Raw genomic sequence first — 26,555 nt, forward strand, 5'->3', positions numbered from 1 at the left:
ACAGTTCCCAAAGTGGGCATTAAATCAGATGAAAGATGCCAAGAAAGGGAAAGTGAGGGGGTGGAGCTAGAGGAGAGAGGGACACCTGAAAGACAAACGTCTAGAGCCCAACCAAACAACTTCTATAGGCTACCACTGTGAAACCTATTATTGTTATAGCTCCATAGTCTCAATTCCTATAGTCACCTCTCACAATCTCTATGCTCCTTGTTTCTGGCCTGAAAATCGTAAAATTCTTAAAAACCGTCTGTCCTCGGTTGCAACACTCACTACCAAGTTCCAAACTGCCTCTGGAAGCAACGTCAGCACAATAACTATTCGTTGGGAGCTTCATAAAATGGGTTTCCATGGCCGAGCAGCCGCGCACAAGCCTAAGATCAACATGAGAAATGCCAAGCGTCGGCTGGAGTGGTGTTAAGCTCGCCACCATTGGACTCTGGAGCAGTGGAAAAGCGCTCTCTGGAGTGATGAATCATGCTTCACCATATAGTAGTCCGACGGACTAATCTGGGTTTGGCGGATGCCAGGAGAACACTACCTATACCAATGCATAGTTCCAACTGTAAAGGTTGTTGGGGGAGGAATAATGGTCTGGGGCTGTTTTTCATGGTTCGGGCTAGGCCCCTTAGTTCCAGTGAAGGGAAATCTTAACTCTACAGCATACAATGACATTGTGGAAGGACTAACATTGTGGAAGCACAGCAAACAATTCTGTGCTTCCAACTTTGTGGCAACAGTTTGGGGAAGTCCCTTACCTATTTCAGCATAACATTGCCCCTGTGCACAAACCGATGTCCAAACAGAAAAAGGTTTTTCAAGATTGGTGTGGAAGAACTTGACTGTCCTGCACAGAGTCCTCACCTCAAACCCATCGAACAGTTTTGGGATGAACTGGAATGCCGACTGCAAGCCAGGACTAATCGCCCAACACCAGTGCCTGACCTCACTAATGATCTTGTGGCTGAATGGAAGCATGTCCCCACAGCAATGTTCCAACAACTAGTGGAAAGTCTTCACAGAAGAGTGGAGGCTGTTATCGCAACAAAGGGGGGGACCAACTCCAAATTAATGCCCATGATTTTGGAATGAGATGTACGACGAGCAGTCTATACACTTCCCATTTATGTTTAAGAGCCGTTTGGTGAGTGTATTTTAATGGGATTGAGAAGTCCTGTTTATTCCTACAGCATCATCAGACAATTCACGCAAAGAGTTTTAGTCTTCATGGTGGAGTGATGACAAACTGTGCCAAGGGACCAGAAAAGAGACTAGTTGGCAGTGCGGTCTACTACCACATGTGTGTATGTCACACCCTGACCATAGTTTGCTTTGTATGTTTCTATGTTTTGTTTGGTCAGGGTGTGATCTGAGTGGGCATTCTATGTTGGATGTCTAGTTTGTCTGTTTCTGTGTTTGGGCCTGATATGGTTCTCAATCAGAGGCAGGTGTTAGTCATTGTCTCTGATTGGGAACCATATTTAGGTTGCCTGTTTTGTGTTGGGTTTGTGGGTGGTTGTTTCCTGTCTTTGTTGCACCAGATAGGGCTGTTTCGGTTTTGCCACATTTATTGTTTTGTATTAGGTTCATGTTGAGTTTTTCTATTAAAATATATAACCATGCTGCATTTTGGTCCGCCTCTCCTTCCCAGGAGGAATCCCGTGACAGTGTAATCTGAGAGCACTGTGATAGATTGTGCCTTTACAAAACCTGGCCTTGTATTTGGCCTGTAGAGCACATGTTTGTCTGTTTGACCCTTTAGCAGGGGCTACCTGTTCCTTTCCATCAGTTCAGATGAACCCCAGATCAGCTCACTCTGCTGCACCAGATAGAATCCCTCCAGCTAGGCCTGTCAACAATGCTAGTCCTTCAACAATGCTTGGCCTTCCACAATGCTAGGCTGTAAGTGGAGACAATGCTACTCAATGCATGATGTTATTGAGGTGGGTCAGAGAAAGATGTGGGAGTTAACCCAGAAGAAGACTGGAAATGTACAATAGGATATGAGTTTCTGGAGGGAACTGTATGTGTGTGTGTGTGTAAGCGTGTCTCTGTGTGTAAGTGTGTGTGCATGTGTAAGTGTGTGTGTAAGCGTGTGTGTGGATACATGTGTGCGTGCTTGTGTGTCTATGTTCATTGTCAGGGTGGGATGGCAGATGGATGTGAGTGGCTCATACCTCTGTCCTACTTTCACACTGAGGATAAGAAGAGGGGGAGAGAGGGCTCTAGAGTGCAGAAGAGCGAGGGAGTCAGAGAGAGAGACAGAGAATCAAAATGTAGATCATATGAATGGGAGTTGATACAATTAGAGGCAGGATCCATATGATAACATAATGTCAAAGAAATTCTGGCATAGGTATACATCATTGGCCCAGTGTCGTCGGGGTTCAGGCTTGGTAGGTTGTCTTTGTAAATAAGAATTTGTTCTTAACTGGCTTGCCTAGTTAAATAAAGGATAAAAAAATACAACTATAACAAATTGGCTAATGTGTGTGTTGTGTGTGAATGGTCAGTGCTGTGCTGAGGAAACAGTGATGACAGATGGGAGTGGGAGGACTACACACCTTTCATGCTGAGATAGAGAACGAGAACAGAAAGGAGGGATGGGAACAGTGTGACATGATATGACAGAGAGAGGGAGCGAGTGAGAGAAGGAGCCAAGGAGGAAAGGATGGATTGTGGAACAGAATGAGCCATCATTGATAGAGAGAAGAGAGCAAGTGAAGGAGAGGAAAGAGAAAGGAGAAACAAAGGACAGAGAGAGTCCATGTACTCTTTGATCCACTGTATCATGGTGAAGAGTGCCAGGTTCCCAGGTCTCACACTAACGAGAGACTCTAAATGCCCTAGCAGTTTAATGGACAGCCCTCTCCCCCTATTCTTCTACTCACTATTCAGCGTGTGAACAGGCCTATGTCCTCTTCTCACTTATATAACTGACATCCCCACCGCCCCGTGACTGTCCCCACCGGCACTACCAGACCTGCCAGGTTATGCTCCAAAAACCACTCACCAGATTATAATTCAGTTTCAAAGGAAATTAATCCAAGATTACATCTGTCCATTCTGTTAGCACACAGCAGCACCATGACATTGTGGAGCAGAGTTGGGTCTCTACGTAACATCATCGATGTGTCATCCATCCATCCTCTCTCCACCCTCTCTCCCTCTCTCTCTCTCCGTCTCTCTCGGCCTTTTCAGTGTCTTCCTGGAAAGCAGATGGCCGGCAGTGTCAATCAGTAGCGTGGGAGTGATAGTGACACGTTGACTCTTCCTCTCTGAAGTGTTTGACAGCCCGGCTCTGTGATGTAAGGCAGATGAGGTACATGTCACAGGCATGTGGTTAGAAACCCATAGACAGACAGGGAGGGGTCCATCTCTTGGGTGCATTTTAATAATCTAAAGTGGTTTCCTCTCCTCATCTCCTCGTCTTTCCTCTCTGATGTTTACGAATGGGATAGGTGAAAGCACATTTCCTGTGGGCATCTTCCATTCTGCTTTCACCAGCCCAGTGTTTTGAGATCAGTGTAATGCGAAGCCAGGATGGCGGCCATTGTTTATCTCCTGCTACATGTTTTAGTTTGTGTATTATCGTCTTCTCCTCAGATGTCTTTACGGTCCGCCTGATTTCCAGCAGATAGCTGTCCTGTCACTAGAGCCGCTCACTGGCGAAAGTTTCCTCATCATTATTCAGCAGGGACAAATGGATGAGAGACAGACATGGCTGTCGAGGGGGGACATGGATGAGTGGCCACTGACAGTAGATCATGTGTGTGCGTGCAATTCATATTTAAAAGCTTTTCATGGTTGGCTTCCCCTAAACCCATCCAAAAAGCCTGCCTCTCATAGTCAGACACACTCGTACCGTATCTCCAAACAGGTCGGCCCTGTTGGAGTAATGAGGTATAATTCGGCTGGACAGAGGACAGAGAGTGTGGAGGGGTTAGAGGAGTGTGTGTGTGTGTGTGCCGGCTGGAGAAGACCACTAGAGCCTGTAGTCCGTGGATTTGAGACCCCTGCTGTTGACCAAATGCCCACTGTTCATCTGCTGAAGTAGAGCATCGTGGGTTCTTGGGCCAATAACACATGCTAGATATCTTCTGTGTTTTCCTATCCAACCCCTATCCTTTTAGTCTGGCTACGCCTAACTCCAAGTCCTCTGGACTTCAGAGTCTGGAATGTCTGTTTTGATGTTGTCGGCACGATGCGTCAATAATGAAGGGGGGGGGGGGGGGGGGTTATTGATTGGTTCTCCTCTTTGTCTTTTTCACACACAGCCCCCGAGCGCCTCCCCCTTCCAATACAACTGTTGGATTTTCAACCCCCCAGGAAAGAACCAAAAACATTTGAGAGAACGAATCAAAGCTCAGAAATAAGCACATCTCTGCTCGAATACTACATTTACAATGGCCTCCTGTCCAAACCAGTGTGCCACAGCTCTCCCTTGCTGTGAGTCACGTGAGTTGCATCAGCTATTATCCATCACTCTTTCCCTATTTCCACTGGGCAAAAACTGGTTGAAATAACGATTTGAAAACAGTAATCAATGACATGGCAAAATGTGTGTTGATTTCACGTTGAATTCACGTTAGTTGACCACTCAAACAAACAAGGCCTAAATCAAAACTAGACGTTGAACTGACGTCTGTGGGATCTTTCCCTATTAATCAATACAACTTCTAAACCAATACATTTTTTTGCCAACTTCAGCATCCCACCAACTTTTTGCCAACTTTTCTTCATATCTGAAAGCCTAAACTTGTATTTCTGCCAGCTGACCTAGTCATGATTACTGTAAAGTTCTGATTATGGCAAAGTATGAAATGTAGTTGTAATGCCTCTTGCCTCCGTGTAAAAACAAAAGAGTACAACTCTTGATGGTTGCTAGGCGGTGCCCATTACTACTATCTTCCTGGCAGTTCTAAACTTTGTTCAGCATCGATAAAGAATAAAGATCACAAAATGACCAAAATATTGGAATAAAGTAGGCTAATGCAATTGAAGGCATCAAATTGTTGCATACTGAAACTCCCAAAGTCATCCAATTGTTAATAGGCTACATTTCATTGAAGCAGTAGTCTAAATGCATGTGGTCAACTATTTCAGCACCGTTTCGGGGGTCTTGAAATCAATCAATGGATCATTTTTATTTTCATTGAATCTCCATTTGGATATTCGTTAGGCTACAATAAGGCTATGGAAGTGTTAACTAAGTTGAGTTGAGTGCTGGGCATGATCATCTTGTCTACTTGGCTAATTTATCAGCACTGATCAGAACATTTTGCCAGCATGTTATGTACAGTATCTTCAGAAATGATTCAGACCCCTTGACTTACTCCACATTTTGTTGTGTTACAGCCTGAAATCAAAATTGATAAAAATATATTTTTCTCACCTATCTACAAGCAATACCCCATAATGACGAAGTGAAAACATGTTTATAGACATTTTTGCACATTTTTGAAAATGATATACAGAAATATCTAATTTACATAAGTATTCACACCCCTGAGTCAATCACCTGACTCTTTCTGGGTAAGTCTCTAAGAGCTTTGCACACCTGGATTGTACAATATTTGCACATTATTCTTAAAAAATTCTTCAGGCTCTGTGAAGTTGGTTGTTGGTCATTGCTAGACAGCCATTTTCAAGTCCTGCCGTACATTATCAAGTGAAAACTGTAACTAGGCCACTCAGGAAAATTCAATGTCATCTTGGTAAGCAACTCCAGTGTAGATTTGACCTTGTGTTTTAGGTTATTGTCCTGCTGAAAGGCAAATTTGTGTCCCATTGTCTGTTGGAAAGCAGACTGAACCAAGTTTTCAAGGATTTTGCATGTACTTAGCTTTATTCCACTTCTTTTTATCCAAAAAAAAACTCCCTAGTCCTTGCCAATGACAAGCATATCCATAACATGATGTAGCCATCACCATGCTTGAAAATATGAAGAGTGGTAGTCAGTGATGTGTTGTGTTGGATTTACCCCAAACATAACGCTTTGTATTCAGAACTAAAAGTGAATTTCTTTGCACTTTTTTGCAGTTTTACTTTAGTGCTTTATTGCAAACAGGATGCATGTATTGGAATATTTAAATTTTGTACAAGCTCATTTCTTTTCACTCTGTCGTTTACATTAGTATTGTGGAGTAACTTTGGCAGGTAGCCTAGCAGTTAAGAGTGTTGGGCCAGTAACTGAAAGGTGGCTGGTTCAACCCCTGAGCCGACTAGGTGAAAAATGTGTCGATGTGCCCTTGATCAAGGCACTTAACCCTAATTGCTCATGTAAGTCGCTCTGGATAAGAGTGTCTGCTAAATTACTAAAATGATTTTAAAAATATGTTGATCCATCCTCATTTTTTCTCCTCTCCTATCACAGTCATTAAACTGTGTACTGTTTTGAAAAGTTACCATTGGCCTCACGGTGAAATTCCTGAGCGGTTTCCTTCCTCTCTGGCGACTGAGTTAGGAAGGACACCTGTATGTTGTAGTGACTGTATGTATTCATACACCATCCAAAGTATAATTAATAACTTCACCATGCTCAAAGAGATATTCTGAGAGATGAGATGGCGCCGCAGGGGATGGCTGCTGACTGAGCGGTGGTAGGCAGAAGCAGGCGCGTAAACATTCATTCAAACAGCACTTTCGTGCGTTTTGCCAGCAGCTCTTCGTTGTGCGTCAAGCATTGCGCTGTTTATGACTTCAAGCCTATCAACTCCCGAGATGAGGCTGGTGTAACCAAAGTGAAATGGCTAGCTAGTTAGCGGGTGCTAATAGCGTTTCAAACGTCACTCGCTCTGAGCCTTGGGGTGGTTGTTTCCCTTTCTCTGCATGGGCAACGCTGCTTCGAGGGTGGCTGTTGTCGTTGTGTTCTTGGTTCGAGCCCAGGGAGGAGCGAGGAGAGGGATGGAAGCTATACTGTTACACTGGCAATACTAAAGTGCCTATAAGAACATCCAATAGTCAAAGGTTAATGAAATACAAATGGTAGAGAGGGAAATAGTCCTATAATTCCTATAATAACTACAACCTAAAACTTCTTACCTGGGAATATTGAAGACTCATGTTAAAAGGAACCACCAGCTTTCATATGTTCTCATGTTCTGAGCAAGGAACTTAAACGTTAGCTTTCTTACATGGCACATATTGCACTTTTACTTTCTTCTCCAACACTTTGTTTTTGCATTATTTAAACCAAATTGAACATGTTTCATTATTTGTTTGAGGCTAAATTGATTTTATTGATGTATTATATTGAGTTAAAATAAGTGTTCATTCAGTATTGTAGTAATTGTCATTATTACAAATACATTTTACAAAATTGGCCGATTAATCTGTATCGGCTTTTTTTGGTCCTCCAATAATCGGTATCGGTATCGGCGTTGAACAATCAGAATCGGTTGACCTCTAGTGCTGAACCTGCTGCTAGAAGGGGTACACAGCTGGAGGTTGAATATTTGAAGGGGTACGGGTCTATAAAAAATTTTGCATTTTTGTCTGTTTTAACTTTCGCCACTAGAGGGCGATCAGACGGTTTCTTGGGGTCTGTACTTCCGAAAGTTGTTGACTGTTTTTGTGGTTGCCAGTTGGCTAGCAGTATTCAGTTGTGAGCAGCCAATGGCTAGCAGTTTTTTACTGCCGATAAAAACGGATGATTGCCGTAATTTTTTCAAGTCAATACTGAACTATTTTATGTACTAAATCAAACATTAAAGCCTGTAACAATTTATTTAGACCGGGCTTTTATTTGAAATAGGTGTTTGTTACCTGAAATGTGTGCTGTTTCCTTGCTATTAAAAGGGATAGGCGGCTATTTGAGACTGTGTTTTATTGAAGGTTTAGGGCACTCTTATAATGTTTCTTAGGACCTGAATAATGGATATACTTGTGGGTGTATTAAAATATGTCCTCCCACATAGTTCTACATGTGCCCAGGAGGTATAAAAGGCTTATGCCGGCAAGAATGTGGTTCAAAATGGGACTGTGCTCTAAAAAACATTGCCTGTGTGTAAAGGGCATACCTTAAAGTCTGACTGTAAAGGGAATACCTTAAAGTCTGACTGTAAAGGGCATACCCTAAAGTCTGACTGTAAAGGGCATACCTTAAAGTCTGTGTGTAAAGGGCATACCTTAAAGTCTGACTGTAAAGGGCATACCCTAAAGTCTGTCTGTAAAGGGCATACCTTAAAGTCTGTGTGTAAAGGGCATACCTTAAAGTCTGTCTGGAAAGGGCATACCTTAACGTCTGTCTGTAAAGGGCATACCCTAAAGTCTGACTGTAAAGGGCATACCCTAAAGTCTGACTGTAAAGGGCATACCTTAAAGTATGTAAAGGGCATACCTTAAAGTCTGTAAAGGGCATACCTTAAAGTCTGTAAACGGCATACCTTAAAGTCTGTAAAGGGCATACCTTAAAGTCTGTCTGTAAAGGGCATTAGTGTCTTAGTTGAGCTGCATTTTGTGTATGTCCTGTCCCTGATGTTTAGATGCAGGCCCAGTCGGCTGCTAGAGCTGTGCTCTGTTCTGTTCTCCTCTGCTCTGTTCTATTCTGTCTAGTGTGAGTGCATTAGCAGCAGGAGCCAGGCCAACCATGAACTTTTCTCTGCAGACAGAGCAAGGTGGCTGGATTGTGTGTTTGTTGGTTGTGTGTGCATGTGCGTAATGTCTCCAGGTGCATCTTTCAAAAAGGCTCCACTGAGGCAAGCTCCCTGGGTCTCTAGTGTGTATGTCTGTTTTGTAGAACTGTGTTTGTGTGTTAGGGTTGAGATGATATTGTAATATTGTTCCATGCTAATAGAAACGTCTTAATCCTGCTAACTGACTTTGAAGTGAATTGCTGTTTGAAGAAATACCCCCGAGACATGCTAGACACTGTGTTTTAGTCGCTTTTCCTTTGAGTTTGCAGTTTTCCGTCAGCATTATCACCAGTCATCTCTGTGTTTCCATCCCCAGTGTTGATACACACACACACACACGCACGCGCACACACGCACGCACGTACGCACGCGCACACACAATAGGCTTCTAATCGGCACCTAGGCAGATCAGATGGCTGTACAGTGTAGCCTATTTCCTCCGTCAAAACAAAAAAGAAACAGCTAATCAGGGGGTCTGCATTTTGAATTATTTTACTATAATTAAAGAATTGCCTGCCATTCATGACAGCTGGTGTTTTTCATGTAACAGTACTCGTCTTGCCTTGTGTACAATCAGTCATCGACACGGAACTCCAACATGTAGCACCAGTCATGTAGCTTTATTCTGATAAGAACGACACAAAATTGCACGTCATGCAATGCACGTCTCACCATCCAACTCTGCACTCACGCACGCTGGTTTGGTGCTTGTTCACTGGGGTAGTTACCAAAATAATACAATTACAATATACAATATAATATATTTAACAATGTACCTGATAAGAACGACACAAAATTGCACGTCATGCAATGCACGTCTCACCATCCAACTCTGCACTCACGCACTGTACAAAATATATGAACCTCCCCCCACCAGACACAGTAAGTTGCTAGCTAGTACTGGCGGGAATTCTCTACAACAAAATGCACAACAAATATTCTCCAAAAACCGCTGCATCTTATGTGTGATGTTCCAATAACATTTACAAACAATTTGATATAAATTGTACATTTAAATCATCACTTGAGAGTATAAAAATCACTTTTGATGTACAGTGCTTTGCAACCAACAACTTACCGCTGGTTTGGTGCTTGTTCACTGGGACGATTCTAACTGGAACATCCCCCCTCGTAAGCAAGCTACGCAAACCAGCCAATAAGATGCCATGTTGAGTAGGTGAAGGCAAGACGAACTCAAACCAAAAACCCATTGGCTTAACAATAAAGTGGCAAGGGGAATCACCAATATAACCCTGTTACACTCCCCCCTACTGAATTCCACTTGCCAAGAAAAATATCAAAATACAAAACGGCACTGTGCAAACATACCAGATACAGAGACACTCAACATATGTACAGAATAATCCAGAGAAAAAAAATATATATATATATACTACCTAATAGAGAAAACTAAAAGGTAAAGCTGTGTATATCAAGGATGCAGACCCTGCTTTAAATCAGTCACTAAATATTCCAGTCATTAGACTATTCTCCTTGAGAATTAGAGTGAAAAGCGGTTGATCAAACCCCTTAGCCCTCATAGGTAAACATGCCTGTTACATGTTAAGTACACTCGGTGACTTTAAAACATCCAAGTAATAAAATAAACCACCATAAGAGACTATCATATCCGTCACATTACCATCCTGCAACCTCTAATCATGGTCACAATGATGTAAAAGCAAAACAAATAAAAGATGTCAATACCATTGACCCTCTATTCACATATTTAACCTTCAAGAGCTAACTTTCTGCTGATTCATAATCTCAATCAGTCTTGACAGCTGGTGTTTTTCAGACAACATTTGTGCTCCTTCACTTGTGTAGCCTGTACCTTGATGGCTAATTGCAAATGATGATTGATTGACACTATGAATATGGCTTTTTGCTAATCCTAATCTCTGTAACAGGTCACACAGAAACGCAATTGGTTTATTTGAATGCATCCCTTTCTAACTGAATGTGATTCTCATTAACAAAGACTATTTGAAAATACAATGATAAATTCAATATCACAATAAACATCTGTGTGACTCATCTGTGTGACTCAGTGACTTTATAGAGTGTATGAGTTTCCGTGTGGTTGTGTGTACGTGTGTTTGAGTGAGAGTGCTCCGGTGTGTGTCACGCCTGGCTTGGGTCACTGAGGCCAGAGATAAAACAAACCCTATGTTCTCCATGCTCCTGTAACCTCTCTCCCTCTGTCTCACCTCTCTCTTCCTCTGCCTCCCCTCTCTCTTTCTCTCTACCTCTGTCTCACCTCTCTCTTTCTCTCTACCTCTGTCTCACCTCTCTCTTCCTCTGTCTCACCTCTCTCTTCCTCTGCCTCCCCTCTCTCTTTCTCTCTTCCTCTGTCTCACCTCTCTCTTCCTCTGCCTCCCCTCTCTCTTTCTCTCTACCTCTGTCACCTCTCTCTTCCTCTGCCTCCCCTCTCTCTTTCTCTCTACCTCTGTCTCACCTCTCTCTTCCTCTCTCACCTCTCTCTTCCTCTGCCTCCCCTCTCTCTTTCTCTCTTCCTCTGTCTCACCTCTCTCTTCCTCTGCCTCCTCTCTCTCTTTCTCTCTTCCTCTGTCTAACCTCTCTCTCTCTCTGCCTCCCCTCTCTCTTTCTCTCTCTTCCTCTGCCTCCCCTCTTTCTTTCTCTCTTCCTCTGTCTCACCTCTTTTCCTCTGCCTCCCCTCTCTCTTTCTCTCTCCCTCTGTCTGTCTCTCTCTCTCTCTGCCTCCCCTCTCTCTTTCTCTCAAATTCAAATTCAAGCTGCTTTATTGGCATGAAAAATATGAACACTATAGTTACTGTTTACTATGAAGATGTTATTATTCAGTGTTCCTCAGGCTATGGCAGGCAGATACATATTTGGCTGAAATACTTTTTCCTCTGGGTTAAATAAATTCCAATTTGGAATAAATGTAGTAATGTCTGTGAATTATTAATCTCTTGGTGAGGAATATTTCTCACAATAAAGGAGAAAGTGCATCTCTGTTTGTACCTACCCTGTCTTGCAGTCTTTCTCTCCCTCTCTATCTCTCTCCATCTCTTTCCCTCTCCTAGCTCCCTTCATTCAGTTTATGGCAATAGCAATAAGCAGAACAGAACGACTAAATAGAATATTCAATGTATCACTCATTGTAACACTTTATGAATGAGCAACAAATACATTATGCAGTTCTGTTGGTGCATGTGCATGTGTGTGAGCGTTAGTGTGAGTATGTGTGTGTGTATGCACAGTAGTGAATACTATTCTCTCTCTAGCACAGTGCTGGGTCAGCCATCACCATAGAGAACAGCACTGTCATGTGATTTCACTTCATCACGAAGGAGAGATACTCCACTGCCAGAGTCAATCCCCATTTAGACAGACACAGAGATACTCTACTGCCAGAGTCAATCCCTATTTAGATATTCTCAGAGATACTCTACTGCCAGAGCCAATCCCCATTTAGACAGACTCGGAGATACTCTACTGCCAGAGTCAATCCCCATTTAGACAGACTCAGACAAGAAGGCAGTTGTGGATGGATCGCTCAGGGGCCTTTATAATTGAGTGACCCACCACAGCGTCTGAAGACTGAACATTTTTGCAGCTCTAGCTGACACAGCGGCACAGTGGGAATGAGAGTGAGAGATCTTGATGAGACAAGAGCTACAGAAATGTAATTAAACGATGACAATTCATTTTCTTGCGTGTGTGTAAGTGGGACAGGGGTTACGGAATTATGCTTTGACTTTAAAATCAGAGGTATAGTGCAGGAGGAGGAGCAGCGCTCCCTCACTTTTTCAATTTGAGAATATACGAAGCTGGTAAAACAATTTCTGGAAAAGGAATTCTGATACATTCAAAATTAATTCTATTTAATTACCACAAAAATTTGATGAAATACAATAGAATGACAAACCAAATCAATATGTATAGCAGCCTTGAGGTAGATGGTTGTTTCTTCCCTGTCTTCTCTCTTTTGGTGGCCAGAATGATGAACAACTATAGGCTGTGTGTGTGTGCCCGTCGGAGGCTTGACCACTTGGGCAAAATCTAAATTCACTGTGTGTCTGCCTTGTTGTTCACTTGGTTACGGCAAAACCGCTCTGCCGAGGACACCCACACCAGAGTGGCCACTGCAAAGCCCAAGGAGCCTGGCCCACTCTGGAAGTTGCTGTCCTCTGCTTGGGATATTTAGCCTACATTGGCTATTGGTTGAGACGCAGGGCCCATTCTAGCTTGGTACACTCACTGTATGTCAGAGTGAGCTATTGGAAATGTGAATTGGGCCAAGTTGGAGGTAATAATGCATTTAAGTTCCAGTTTATTGAGATGCATGAATGCACCACACCAACATTTTCATTTTATGGCCGGTTTAAAACAAATTTCCTCCAATTCCACGTACTACAGTAATGAATTATGTTCACTACTTGGTAAAATGATTTAAAACAATGTTCAATCTATGCAATAAATTCTAGGAATTCTAGAAATCTGTTTTCTTTTATTCTGTATTAGGGTATAGTGTAACCATGTGTTCAAGTTAATCCGTTTATTTATGATACTGCGTGTAAACTACACAGTACAACGAAATGCCTACTCGCAATAAAGCTCTCCTCACAAACACTGTCACCACCGATAAATCCACGATAATCGAACATTTCAATAAGCATTTCTCTACGGCTGGCCATGCTTTCCTCCTGGCTACCCCAGCCGTGGCCAACCCCCGCAGCTACTTGCCAAAGCCTCCCCAGCTTCACCCAAATCCAGATAGCAGATGTTCTGAAAGAGACTAGACAATCTGGACCCTCTCTTTCTAAAATTAGCCGCTGCCATTGTTGAAACCCCTATTACCAATCTGTTCAACCTCTCTTTCGAATCATCCGAGATCCCTAAAGATTGGAAAGCCGCCGTGGTCATCTGGTAAACTGGTAAAGACCTATCCATCCTTCACTGCCTTTTCTAAAGTCTTCGAAAGCCGAGTTAATAAACAGATCACTGACCATTTCAAATCCCACCGTACATTCTCCACTGTGCAATCCGGTTTCCGAGCTGGTCACGCTCAAGGTATAACCGCCATCGATAAAAGACTGTGCTATGAAGCTATCTTCATCGACCTGGCCAAGGCTTTCCACTCTGTCAATCACCGCATTCTTATCGGCAGACTCAACAGCCTTGGTTTCTCAAATGACTGCCTCGCCTGGTTCACCAACTACTTCCCAGACAGAGTTCAGTGTGTCAAATTGGAGGGCCTGTTGTCCGGACCTCTGGCAGTCTCTATTGGTGTACCACAGGGTTCAATTCTTTTTATTTTATTTTATTTATTTTATTTTATTTTTACCCCTTTTTCTCCCCAATTTCGTGGTGTCCAATTGTTGTAGTAGCTAATATCTTGTCTCATCGCTACAACTCCCGTACGGGCTCGGGAGAGACGAAGGTTGAAAGTCATGCGTCTTCCGATACACAATCTAACCTAGCCGCACTGCTTCTTAACACAGCGTGCATCCAACCCGGAAGCCAGCCGCACCAATGTGTCGGAGGAAACACCGTGCACCTGGCAACCTTGGTTAGCGCGCACTGCGCCCGGCATGCCACAGGAGCCGCTGGTGCGCGATGAGACAAGGACATCCCTACCGACCAAGCCCTCCCTAACCCGGACGACGCTAGGCCAATTGTGCGTCGCCCCATGGACCTCCCGGTCGCGGCCGGTTACGACAGAGCCTGGGCGCGAACCCAGAGTCTCTGATGGCACAGCTGGCGCTGCAGTACAGCGCCCTTAACCACTGTGCCACCCGGGAGGCCAGGGTTCAATTCTTGGGCCGACTCTTTTCTCTGTATATATCAACGATGTCGCTCTTGCTGCGGGTGATTCCCTGATCCACCTCTACGCAGACGACACCATTCTGTATACATCTGGCCCTTCTTTGGACACTGTGTTAACAAACCTCCCAACGAGCTTCAATGCCATACAACACTCCTTCCGTGGCCTCCAACTTCTCTTAAACGCTAGTAAAACTAAATGCATGCTTTTCAACCGATCGCTGCCCGCACCCACCCGCCCGACTAGCATCACTACTCTGGACGGTTCTGACTTAGAATATGTGGACAACTACAAATACCTAGGTGTCTGGCTAGACTGTAAACTCTCCTTCCAGACTCAGATTAAACATCTCCAATCCAAAATTAAATCTAGAATCGACTTCCTATTTCGCAACAAAGCCTCCTTCACTCACACCTCCAAACATACCCTCGTAAAACTGACCATCCTACCGATCCTCAACTCCGATCCTCAACTTCTTTTACAGAATAGCCTCCAACACTCTACTCAGCAAACTGGATGCAGTCTATCACAGTGGCAACCATTTTGTCACCAAAGCCCCAACACCACCCACCACTGCAACCTTTATGCACTCGTTGGCTGGCCCTTTCGCTACATATTCGTCACCAGACCCACTGGCTCCAGGTCATCTGTAAGACTTTGTTAGGTAAAGCTCTGCCTTATCTCAGCTCACTGGTCACCATAACAATAACCCACCAGTAGCACGCGCTCCAGCAGGTATATCTCACTGGTCATCCCCAAAGCCAACACCTCCTTTGGCCACCTTTCCTTCCAGTTCTCTGCTGCCAATGACTGGAACGAATTGCAAAAATCTCTGACGCTGGAGACTTACATTTCCCTCACTAACTTTAAACATCAGCTATCTGAGCAGCTAACCGATCACTGCAGCTGTACACAGCCCATCTGTAAATAACCCACCCAATGTACCTACCGCATCCCCATATTGTTTTTAATTTACTTTCTGCTCTTTTGCTCACTTTCTGCTCACACCAGTATTTCTACTTGCACATAATTTGCACATCTATCACTCCAGTGTTAATTCGCTAAATTGTAATTACTTCGCTACTATGGCCTACTTATTGCCTTACCTCCTCACGCCATTTGCACACACTGTATAATGACTTTATTTTCTAGTGTGTTATTGACTGTACGTTTGTTCATCCCATGTTTAACTGTGTGTTGTTTTTTGTCACACTGCTTTGCTTTATCTTGGCCAGGTTGCAGTTGTAAATGAGAACTTGTTCTCAACTGGCCTACCTGGTTAAATAAAGAAAGATATTTTTTGACTAAACGGCGAGTTTCGAGAAGCTGCCTGTCCCTTTTAATTGCCGGGCAACAGCACACATTTCAGGAAATAAACGCTGGTTTCAAATTAACAATAAACGCCTGTTTCAAATAAATGGCGGATCTAACTACAATTGGACAAGGTTATCATCAATGACCTTCTCTTTATTACAAGGTTTAATGTTTTTTTGAACTAGGCAAGTCAGTTATGAAAAAAATATTATTTACAATGACAGCCTAGAAACAGTGCCTTGTTCAGGGGAAGAAAGATAGATTTTTACCTTGTCACCTCGGGGATTTGATCTAGCAACTTTTTGGTTACTGGCCCAACACTCTAACTACTAACCTACCTGCCTCCCCTGAGATGTTTGATTTGTTACATTAGTTCAGATTTGTTACATTAATTCAGTAATGAGTCAAAAAAGGATGGTAATCATCAATTTTTTCACCAATATGAAACTGCTAGCATTTGGCTGCTAACATCTGAGAACTGCTAGCTAACATTCAAGCACAAAAACAGTCAACTTCTGAAGACACGTCCCCTAGAAATCGTCTGATTGCCCTCTAGTGGTGAAATTAAGAAGTGCCAGAAATGCACTGTCAAGGAGGAGAATAATTATTCTGTCACAGATTATTATTATTATTATTTTATATAGAGGAATACTAAGACAAAATTAACATGATATTGTGTGTAAATGATAACACATTAGTGCAGGAAATGATGAAATTGATTAAAATGCTGGAAGTGAATGCTGGAATTAAACAATTAACTATGCAAATGAGAAAAAGCTGTGTGGACTGCTGACGCCAGTTGTGTTCAGTGATTTAAGCAAATACACAACCAGGCTATTCATTTAAGTTTTATGGTATAAGTGTTTGTATTTATATTGGAGCAGGTATTCCCAAACTGGGGTACTCATACCCTCAGGAGTACGCGCAATGCCGTCGGGGGTGCGCCAAATAAAAATGTGATTCACGTTTTATTTTTATAATAAAATAAATAAAAATCTTCACATTTTCAAACAGTACATTTATATTTTCCATCGGGGCTGTACATTTGGGTGAGTTTCTTAATTTTTTTTCTCTAGCCTAGTTTCAATGCCAAAAACACAATTAAACCATCTAGTGTTCAGCGAAATAACAACACAATGTAAAATACAGGTAGCCTAGTCAAATAATTAACATCCAATCACATTACTCTCTCGCGGGAAACCTTCACTCTTGCGCAAACTATTAGAAACAAACATTACCATTTGAAAAATAAGCCACGGGAGTTTTTTGAGCCAGAATAAAGACGACTTTCGAATAGTAAGACATGTATAAAAGCAACAGATACCATTAATAAGAAGGGGCTAGAAGTGTCTTATATGGTGAGCTACCAAGTGGCTAGGACAAATTTCCTATTGTGGAAGACTTCATTCTTCCTGCTGCCACGGATTTGGCTGGGACAATGATGGCCATAAAAACTATACAGACAATGCCTTCATCAAACAACACAATTTCACGATGCATCAGTGACATGGCAGGAGATGTTTTGAAACAGTTACTGCTTCGCATACAGGCCAGTGAATTCTATGCGTTACAGCTGGATGAGTCAACAGACGTGGTGGGCCTGGCACTGCTCCTGGTATATGTCCATTACATTTATGTGTGGGTCAATTTAGGAAGACATGCAAACCACTGGACAACATGAGAGGATATTTTTAAAGTACTGGAGAGCTTTGTGACATCAAATGGACTTTGGTGGTCAAGATGTGTTGGTATCTGTACCGATGGCGTAAAAGCCATGACAGGGAGACATAGTGGAGTGGTAAATGTTAGGGAAGATTCAGAATTTGTTGGTAACATATGTAAGATGTTTTATATTTATCAAATGTGTGTAAGTTAATTCTCATCAGAATGGTATTTTTGTATAATACTGTGGGCAGGGTTGAAGTATCTGTTCTATGTCAAGACTAAGTTGCATGGCCGCTGAGAGGGGAGAGGTCAAAGTGTCATCATGTGTAAACATATCTTTCACTCTCTACCTTTCCCATAGTGGGGAAAGGAAGGTTGCAGTGTCTGGAATCATTCTATGCTCCCTCTTATGTTGTTTCTATCTTAACCTATAGCCTCACCCTCCTCTCCGTGAGTTTGTCCAGGTGGTTGTATTTTGAGTTGGTTGTATCTAAATGACAATTTGATATATGCCTGTTGATTTGGAGGATTGGTTTATAGTTCTGGGGTTTGGGAAAGGAGACAAAGCTGAACGATGAATTATGTCTATGCTGTCTTATCCTGTGTGTGTGTCTTTACTATAAAGGACCTCATTTACAATGTGGAAGGGGCTCTCAGAGAATTCACTGAGAGACACTGAATTTATCTGAGAGTCACAGGGTTGTGAAAGAGCTCATATAATTAAAGATGGACTTTTATAACTAACTCTGACTTGTGTGTGTGGTTTGCTCCCATGATTTGGTAAATAGAGGAAATTTCCACGACATAACGTGCCTGCAAACAGTTGCTCCCTACACCACTTGGGTACACTGCAGCATCCACCGAGAGGCTCTTGCTGGCAGGGGAATGCCTGACAGCTTAAAAGACGTTTTGGACACTACAGTGAAAATGGTTAACTCTGTTAAAGCAAGGCCCTTGAACTCTTGTGTATTTTCTGCACTATGCAATTATATGGGCAGCGACTTTTACAACATACAGAAGTGCACTGGTTATCTAGGGGCCAAGTATTAACATGTTTTTTTTATTGAGAAATGAGCTTAAAGATTTCTTTACTGACCATAATTGTCACTTGTCTGACCGCTTGGGTTTCTCACACGACTGGCCTATCTGGGTGATGTTTTTTCTCACCTGAATGATCTGAATCTTGGATTACAGGGACTCTCCGCAACTATATTTGATGTGTGGGACAAAATTGAGTCGATGATTAAGAAGTTGGAGCTCTTTTCTGTCTGCATTAACAAGGACAACATCATTGTATGATTTGTTTGTGTGCAACTGAACTCAAGCTTACGGACAATGTCAAATGTGATATAGCAAAGCAACTGAGTGAGTTAGGTGCGCAATTATGCAGGTGCTTTCCCGAAAACGGATGACACAAACAACTGGATTTGTTATCCCTTTCATGCCCTGCCTGCAGTCCACTTACCGATATCTGAACAAGAGAGCCTCATAGAAATTGCAACAAGCGGTTCTGTGAAAATGTAATTTAATCAGAAGCCACTGCCAGATTTCTGGATTGGGCTGCACTCGGAGTATCCTGTCTTGGCAAATCGCGCTGTTAAGAGACAGATGCCCTTGCCACCACGTACCTATGTGAGAGTGGATTCTCAGCCCTCACTAGCATGAAAACTAAATACAGGCACAGACTGTGTGTGGAAAATGATTTAAGACTGAGACTCTCTCCAATACAACCCAACCCAACATTGCAGAGTTATGTGCATCCTTTCAAGCACACCCTTCTCACCTGTGGTGAGTTATTCACAATTTTCAATGAACAAGTAAGGTTTTATATGGTTAAATAAAGAACAACATTTTTGATTATTATTATGTTATTATTTGTGCCCTGGTCCTATAAGAGATCTTTGTCACTTCCCATGAGCTGGGTTGTGACAAAGACTCAAACTCATTATAATGTTTAATAAATGTATCGTATATTATGTGTGTGGCAGGCTTCCAATGATGGCAAAAACATTTTTTTGAGAGAGCGAGAAAGAGACAGGTGACATTATCTGGAGAGAGAGAAGAGAGAGGTGACATCAACAGGAGAGAGAGAGAGGTGACATTAACTGAAGAGAGAGAGAGGTGACATTAACTGGAGAGAGAGGAAGAGAAGCGACATTAACTGAGAAAGGGAGAGAGAGAGAGAGGTGACATTAACTGGGACAACAGAGGAATTGTGTGCCACTCTGTGCCAGAGAGAGCTTAGGGAACCCTGCAAACAAGACCTGAGCACACATAGGATCACACATTTCTGCCCTATAGAACTCAGTATAAAACTCCACAGTCCGCTCCCGCATCTCACCCACCACAGAGGTCACCCACCCATCAGACAGCCGTAGACAATGCAAACCCTTGGCTTCACCACTGTGTCTTTCCAAGCCAAAGAAGAAGGAGCTGGGAGCATCCATCTCCTTGAGCATGGAGAACCTAGCTCTTACAAGTGCTCCCTTTGCTTTAACCTGGAAAAAACTGCCCATCTTCCTATTTAATTCAGCTAAATTAGCCTGGAGGCCTACATTGCCTTGCCCCACCATCTCTACCTCCATCTCACTAATACTACGCTCTAGTTCTCCCAATACTCTCCTAGCCTCTGAGGTTGAGAGAGCTCTATACTGTTGACAGAAAAGCCAAATTTGGACTTTCCCCACATCCCACCTTTGACTCAGAGACTCATACTCCTCTCTTCGCTTCCCCCACCTTTCCCAAAAGGTCTGGAAACCTGAGCAAAAAGTGGCATCTTGTAAGAGCTTTACATTAATCTTCCTATAGGATGCCTGCTGGGGCCCTGGTGAAATAGACAGCCGAGCCATGGTTATGTGGTGATCTGAAAACCCCACCGGGAGAATAGTAGCGCCCAACAGCCTATTGCTCTTATTCCTGGACATGTAAAACCGATCATGTCGGGCTGCACTCACCCTAACCCCAAAAACCTTCACCATTGTATACTGTCTTGCGTTGGGATGTTTAGTTCTCCAACCATCCACTAGGTCGAACTGATTAATGATGTCCCTTAACACTCCCACTGAATGAGGCTCTTCCCCATTTCGGTCTTTCGTAAAAATCCATTTTATAGTTCCAGTCCCCTCCGACCACCAGCGTCTCCTCAGGCGCTACCTGTGAGAGTTCCTGTATAAGACTCCCAGATAGAATCCCCCTTGCTCTCCCTGTGTTAGGCGCATACACATCTATAAAAGACAAAACCTATGTTGTTCATTTCTGCTTTTACAACAAGCAGCCTACCCTTACACACCTCCTTTGAGGAGCAAAGTTTTACAGACAGACCCGGTACAAAAAGGACTGGCACCGCTGCACTAAAATGTGTCCCATGGCTCAACACACTTGCCCTTGTCCACCAGAGCCCCCAATCGACTTCATTCACAACATCACTATGCATGTCCTGCAGAAACACCACCTGTACTTTTTTTGTTTTACATATTCACCCAATGCACTCCTCTTTCCCACATCTCCGGCACCATTTACATTGAGTGAGCCTACTAGAAGAGTCTCCATTAGAAGTGGGAGAAAAGCCAGCAAGAAAGAGACCAATAGCAAAGATCAAAAAGCCCCAGTGCCAGAAAGAAACTATACATCTAAACAGTGTCTGAAGGTAGACCCTTACGCACTGTTGTGACCCACTTCCTCAACCGAAACCGTTTCCTGGGTGAGAGGACACCATGCCGCTCATTTTTCATAGCATGGTGTACTGATCTTACAAACTTTCTCGATCAGAAAAAAGCCTCAAGATGAACCTTTTCCCCCTTGGTCTCATTCAGGAACCTTGTCAGTTCCCTCAATGTGTACTTTGACCCTTCTGTTTGACTGGCTGTCAGCTCCGGACCCATTGAAGAGGAGTCTGCAAAAAAGGCCTCATCATCCTCAGACTCACTTTCCTCCTCATCTCCATCTCCCATCCTGACCACCTGCCCTTCCTCTCTGGTCAGGGCCTCCCCCAAGCACCAGGCAAAGGTTCCTTGGTGCCTTTGACCACACCAGCCTCTCCCCTCACACCTCCTTTCTTCTCTCTCTTTTTCCTTTTCCGTTTGATACCCTGCCCCCCTAGTCTCTTACACTTCACCACTATCCACCATCCATAACCTGACTAGACCCAGCCTATTCTACACCACCATCCATAACCTGACTAGACCCAGCCTATTCTACACTACCCTCCATAACCTGACTAGACCCAGCCTCAGCTATACCACCCTCCATAGCATGACTAGACCCAGCCTCATCTACACCACCATCCATAACCCGACTAGACCCAGCCTCAGCTATACCACCATCCATAGCATGACTAGACCCAGCCTCAGCTACACCACCATCCATAACCCGACTAGGCCCAGCCTCAGCTATACCACCATCCATAGCAGGACTAGACCCAGCCTCAGCTACACCACCATCCATAGCATGACTAGACCCAGCCTCATCTACACCACCATCCCTGGAATGACTAGACCCAGCCTCATCTACACCACCATCCCTGGCATGACTAGACCCAGCCTCATCTACACCACCATCCCTGGCATGACTAGACCCAGCCTCAGCTACACCACCATGACTAGGCCCAGCTTCTGCATCTCATTGCCCCCTGCACATTGACCTTGATTTCCCCCACTGACGCTTGTACCCTCACCTTGTCTACAGCCTTTATGTGGTCAAGCAAAACTCTTATGCCCCAAATCCCCACACTCAAAACACCGTAGACTATCTGTGCCTGCAAACCCTGCATAGAGCCCCTCCCCATGCCTCACTTGAAAATGCACATTTAGCGGTTGCTCATTGTTATTCAGAAACATGAACACTTGCCTCCGGAATGAAACAACGTGCTTAACGGCATCTGCCTGAAAGCCTGCTGACGGTACACGAAAACCACTAGCAAACTTACCAAACGACTCAGCAATTTCCTGATTTGATCATCCATAATAAACAGAGGAAAATGTCCAACTACCAACCTTGTTGAAGGGGTAGGAGGAGAGGAAATTGGCACCAACACCTCCCGTACAAATATTCCACTATCAATTAGCCTACCAACCAAATTCGCTGTTTTCATGAACACAACCACAACTTTGTTCATTCCAGAAGCGGAATGTATAAATTCAGCTCCTACCTGTTCACCGACTGCAAGCAGAACCTCCTCCACTATAACTCCATTCTCCGGAACACACCTGAATCCATGCTGTATCGACAGCGTCTCCTCCACACTAGACTGAGAAGCCATTGCGCACAACACACATTCCAAACCCCAGGAAACTAACTCTGTCCTCTTCCACCCTAACTTTGAAAAAACCTGTGGATAATGCTTAAACAAATAGTGCATTAACCCTCCATCATAGAAAATTAAATTGAAAGAAATGACCAAGAACAGAATCATGAAAGTTAGTTAGGACAGAGCCCTCTACACCAAACACTCAAACTCCAAAAAACTCCCAGCATACACTGTGAGAAAGAAAGAAAGTGAGAGAGAGCATTTTTATTGTTTATTTCACTTTTGTATATTATCTACCTCACTTGCTTTGGCAATGTTAACATATGTTTCTCATGTCAATAAAGCCCCTTGAATTGAATTGAGAGGTGACATTAACTGGAGAGAGAGATGAGAGAGAGAGATGACATTAACTGGAGAAAGAGAGAGAGATGACACTAACTGGAGAAAGAGAGTGAGAGAGATGGAGAAAGAGAGAAGTGAGGTGACGTTGAACTGTAGAGAGAGCGAGAGAAAGCTGACATTTACTGGAGAGAGAGAGAGGGAGAAAAAAACTGCTTCAAAAGAAAGAATTCCAATAAACAAAATCATGAACCAATCAAAGGACTGATATTTACAACATTGGAAAAATTAAACAAAATCCCAATTGCTATCTGACCCTAAACAGAGAATATGAATTGGCTGATTATCTCTACTCTGTCAGAGATACGAAGCAGAGACAGATCCTTACCAAGTACAGGCTGAGTGAACACCAATTGGCAATAGAAACCGGCAGACATAAAAAGACATAGAGGAGCGTGTATGTGGTCACTGCATGACAGGGGAGGTAGAAACAGAGATGCACTTTCTCCTTTACTGTGAGAAATATTCCTCACCAAGAGATTCATTATTTACAGAAATGACTACATTTATTCCAAATTTTAACTTATTAAACCTTGAGGAAAACTAAAAATACTCATGGGCGAAGGAGCAATGGCTCCTCTTTCAGCCAAATATGTATTTTCCTGCCATAGTCTGAGGGACACTGAATAATAACATCTGCATAATAAATAGTAACTTAACTTATTAGTATTATTGTTAATTCTATTTTAGTTTATCATTCCAAATAGTAGTGGTATGGGTAGTAGAGTGATGGTAATTATAGCAGTTTAATGATGGTGGTGGTAGTAGTAATGATGATGATGGTAGGTGTTAAGCGGAGCGACACATTGGAACCCAAGAGCAGACTCCGGTGAGGAAACCGGGATGAATGAAGCAAAACATGTGTTACACAAGGAGATATGGAGTGCAGATCCAGAGACGCTCGGATGACTTGCAGAAAAAACAGATGTGGAGACTGTGGTTGGAGTTGGCTGAGTAGAACAGGGTAAGCAGGTCCTGAGGGGAATCCAAGGTAGTGGTGGTGAGTAAATTCCAGAGCAATGTAGTTGGGTGGTGAGATGTGGAACAGGAGACAGGAGCCAGAGACAGAGTGGTAACTGCAATGAGAGGAGAAACATTGTCAGGCAGGGAAACAGGCACAGCAGCATAACGGCTCTTGAAGAATCATAAATGGCTAGAATCAGGAACGGACTGAGCAGAGATTACAATCTGGCAGAGTGGAAATGGCAGGACTGAGTATTTGTAGAGGTCTTGATTATGGAACGAGTTGCAGCTGGTAGGGATCTGCTCTGACTCCAGCACACCTGTCTCCAATCATACAATCAGCGAGAGGGAGAGGGAGAGAGAGAGAGTGTACAGGGGGAGTAACTGCAGGTCAAGAAGACACCGATGACCACCAGAGGGCGTAGCAGGAGCAGATGTGAAAGTTGTAGTACTGACGTAATGGTGAAGATGACAGTTACTTAGTTATAAGTTAGTTATAGTTTCATTTTCCATGTTTAGTTATTTATATGTATTACATGTCTACTATATTGTTGTTATATCATTTTGTATTATTATTTACTACCATTTTATATTATTTGTTATTGATTATAATTTTATTACAATATATATTGTATACTTTGTTGCTTTGGTAATAGTGACACAATGTTTTTCATGCCAATAAAGCAGCTTGAATTTGAATTTGAGCGAGGTGACATTAACTGGAGAGAGAGAGAGAGGTGACATTAACTGGAGAGAGAGAGAGAGAGAGAGAGAGGTGATGTTAACTGGAGAGAGAGAAGAGAGAATGGTGACATTAACTGGAGAGAGAGAAGAGATAATGGTGACATTAACTGGAGAGAGAGAAGAGAGAATGGTGACATTAACTGGAGAGAGAGAAGAGATAATGGTGACATTAACTGGAGAGAGAGAGAGAGAGAATGGTGACATTAACTGGAGAGAGAGAAGAGATAATGGTGACATTAACTGGAGAGAGAGAGAGAGAGAGAGAGGTGACATTAACTGGAGAGAGAGAGAGGTGACGTTAACTGGAGAGAGAAGAGAGAATGGTGACATTAACTGGAGAGAGAGAGAGATAATGGTGACATTAACTGGAGAGAGAGAGGTGACATTAACTGGAGAGAGGGAGAGAGGTGACGTTAACTGGAGAGAGAGAAGAGAGAATGGTGACAATAACTGGAGAGAGAGAGAGAGGTGACGTTAACTGGAGAGAGAGAGAGGTGACATTAACTGGAGAGAGAGAGAGAGAGAGGTGATGTTAATTGGAGAGAGAGAAGAGAGAATGGTGACATTAACTGGAGAGAGAGAAGAGAGAATGGTGACATTAACTGGAGAGAGAGAAGAGATAATGGTGACATTAACTGGAGAGAGAGAATAGAGAATGGTGACATTAACTGGAGAGAGAGAAGAGATAATGGTGACATTAACTGGAAAGAGAGAGAGAAAATGGTGACATTAACTGGAGACAGAGAAGAGATAATGGTGACATTAACTGGAGAGAGAGAGAGAGAGAGGTGACATTAACTGGAGAGAGAGAGAGAGAGGTGACGTTAACTGGAGAGAGAAGAGAGAATGGTGACATTAACTGGAGAGAGAGAGAGAGAGAGAATGGTGACGTTAACTGGAGAGAGAGAAGAGAGAATGGTGACATTAACTGGAGAGAGAGAAGAGATAATGGTGACATTAACTGGAGAGAGAGAAGAGAGAATGGTGACATTAACTGGAGAGAGAGAAGAGATAATGGTGACATTAACTGGAAAGAGAGAGAGAAAATGGTGACATTAACTGGAGACAGAGAAGAGATAATGGTGACATTAACTGGAGAGAGAGAGAGAGAGAGGTGACATTAACTGGAGAGAGAGAGAGGTGACGTTAACTGGAGAGAGAAGAGAGAATGGTGACATTAACTGGAGAGAGAGAGAGAGAGAGAATGGTGACGTTAACTGGAGAGAGAGAAGAGAGAATGGTGACATTAACTGGAGAGAGAGAAGAGAGAATGGTGACATTAACTGGAGAGAGAGAATAGATAATGGTGACATTAACTGGAGAGAGTGAGAGAGAATGGTGACATTAACTGGAGAGAGAGAAGAGATAATGGTGACATTAACTGGAGAGAGAGAGAGGTGACGTTAACTGGAGAGAGAAGAGAGAATGGTGACATTAACTGGAGAGAGAGAGAGAGAATGGTGACGTTAACTGGAGAGAGAGAAGAGAGAATGGTGACATTAACTGGAGAGAGAGAGAGAGAGGTGACGTTAACTGGAGAGAGAGAAGAGAGATTCGTGACAATAACTGGAGAGAGAGAGAGGTGACGTTAACTGGAGAGAGAGAGGTGACATTAACTGGAGAGAGAGAGAGAGAGAGAGGTGATGTTAATTGGAGAGAGAGAAGAGAGAATGGTGACATTAACTGGAGAGAGAGAAGAGAGAATGGTGACATTAACTGGAGAGAGAGAAGAGATAATGGTGACATTAACTGGAGAGAGAGGAGAATGGTGACATTAACTGGAGAGAGAGAAGAGATA

General features: G+C 43.1%; 2 protein-coding genes across 3 annotated transcripts in view; one reads left to right on the plus strand and one right to left on the minus strand.

Moving 5' to 3' along the window:
- Positions 1–26,555, plus strand: part of LOC110503000 (protein kinase C epsilon type) — a 276,309-nt gene that overhangs the window by 23,712 nt on the left and 226,042 nt on the right. The window lies entirely within an intron of this gene.
- Positions 1–26,555, minus strand: part of LOC149972621 (uncharacterized) — a 36,325-nt gene that overhangs the window by 299 nt on the left and 9,471 nt on the right. The gene's annotated exons all lie outside the window — the stretch shown is intronic.

This window comes from Oncorhynchus mykiss, chromosome 23, assembly GCF_057628025.1.
Source record: "Oncorhynchus mykiss isolate SJ-2025 chromosome 23, ASM5762802v1, whole genome shotgun sequence".
Taxonomy (NCBI): domain Eukaryota; kingdom Metazoa; phylum Chordata; class Actinopteri; order Salmoniformes; family Salmonidae; genus Oncorhynchus; species Oncorhynchus mykiss.